Here is a 2215-nt window from a genome sequence, read left to right as displayed (position 1 = left end):
TCATCTATGTTCAGACTTTTTCTTTCTAATAAATGCATTTTAAAGACTATATATACTACTAAGTAATATTTTGGCCATATCCTATAGCTTTTTTCTTCTTATCTACCTTATGGAAGTATAATTTACATGGCATAAAACTCATTCTAAGTGGAAAATTCAGTTATTTACAGTAATTATTCTAATAAATTTATAGAGTTGTATAACCATCATAATCTAATTTTAGACCATTTCCATCAAACTAAAAGGAAAACTTCTACCCTTTTGCAATCACTAGTCATTCCCAAGCACTTGGTCATTTTTTTAAAACACAGGTGTACAAATTCCACTGCAATGTAAATCAAGATGTGTAAGGCTATAGTTCTCACCTGTGTATGTTCTAAAAGATCCTCAGGTGATTCAACTTTGACCCAGGTTTGAGAACCACTTTGATCAGGCAGAAACAATTTAAACTGCTTGGCGAGAGAGGAATTAAGGAGAGCTACAAAGTTAAATAATTCATTGCAACACAGTTTAAGGAATCAGAAATTCTTGAAATTACCTTGGTAACACAGGATCCTTGAGTCCAGGGATTGAAGCATTTCATTTTTATATTTCTCACAAAGCCAAGTACAGTGATTTACATAAAGATGATGCTTCAAATATGTTTTAAATATAGAGTAGACTTTATTATATACAGATGTCAAAACTACCCAGATTATTCCCTAAAAGTTATTTTTTTGACATAACATTAAAACTTATTTAGAAAACTGTTTTTTCTATGATCTTAAAGTTTATTAAGTCTAACATAACAAAATATCATAAGTACTGTACTTCCTAAACCAACACATTTCCTATTAGAAAAAGCCAAATTAGTTCATTACAATTAATGCTGTATTGCAAACCCTGAACAATAATTAACCACAGATTGTTAATTGCTATTAATATAAAAATGCATTGGATTTAATTCACTAGCAAAAATATTATCTGTATATTATGAAGTGAGCAACTATTATTCTTTGGATGATTATTCTTCAGCAGGAAGTGTCTTTTTTAAAGAGTATTTTAATATATTAGTACCTCAATAATAGTAAAGCAGCACACTGACAGTTTAGTTTCAATATTCCATTTGAATTAAACCTTTGACCTCTGAATTATCTGAAAATTTCAAATTAGAAATTGATTTGCAATTTTGCTATTTATGGATTTAGTATAACAACTCTAAAGTTTTTTCCATTGTGGTCAAAACCACAAAATTTATCATCTTAACCATTTTGAGTGTACAGTTCATTAGTGTTAACTATATGTATGTTGTTACATAACAGATCTCTGGAACTTTTTCATCTTGTAAAACTGAAAATCTACATCCTTTGAACAATAACTCCCCTTTTCTCCCTCCGCTAGCCCCTGGCAAATCACCATTCTACTTTCTGTTTTGTTTCTTTTTATTTTTTTTTGAGACAAGGTCTCACTCTGTCATCCAGGCTGGAGTCCAGTGGCACAAACACGACTCACTGCAACCTCAACCTCCCAGCCTCAAGCAATCTTTATGCCTCAGTTTCTAGAGTAGCCGGGACTGCAGGCACATGCTGCCATGCCCAGCTGATTTTTAAATTTTTGGTAGAGTCAAGTCTGGCCGGGTTGTCCAGGTTAGTCTTGAACTCCTTAGGCTCAAGTAGTCCTTCCACCTCAGCCTCCCAAAATGCTGGGATTACAAGTATAAGCCACCATGCCTGACCTATTTTGTGTTTTTGAGAACTTGACTATTTCAGATATCTCATATAAGCAGAATCACTCAGTATTTGTCTTTTTGTGATTGATGTATTTCAGTTAGCATGATGTCCTCAAAGTTCTTCCATGTTATTACATTTGGCAGGATTTCCTTCTTTTTATAGCTGAATAATATTCCATTGTATATATGTACCACATTTCCTTTATCCATTCATCTATTGATGGACATTTAGGTTGCTTCCACCTTTTAGCTACCGTGAATAATGCTGCAGTGAACATTGGTGATTGTTTCCTATGCTGTGCAGAATTTTTGAGTTTGATGTAGTTTCTGTTGTAGATTTTTGTGTTGTCTGTGCTTTCGGTATCATATTTAAGTAATCACTGCCAAATTCAATACCATGAAGATTTGTCTATGTATTTTCTTCTAGGAGTTTTATAGTTTTGGGCCTTACATTTAACATTTTAATGCATTTTGAGTTAATGTGTTTATATGATGTAAGACAAAGGT

This window comes from Rhinopithecus roxellana, chromosome 17 (assembly GCF_007565055.1).
Source record: "Rhinopithecus roxellana isolate Shanxi Qingling chromosome 17, ASM756505v1, whole genome shotgun sequence".
NCBI lineage: Eukaryota > Metazoa > Chordata > Mammalia > Primates > Cercopithecidae > Rhinopithecus > Rhinopithecus roxellana.
Note: the sequence above shows the minus strand (reverse complement) of the source record.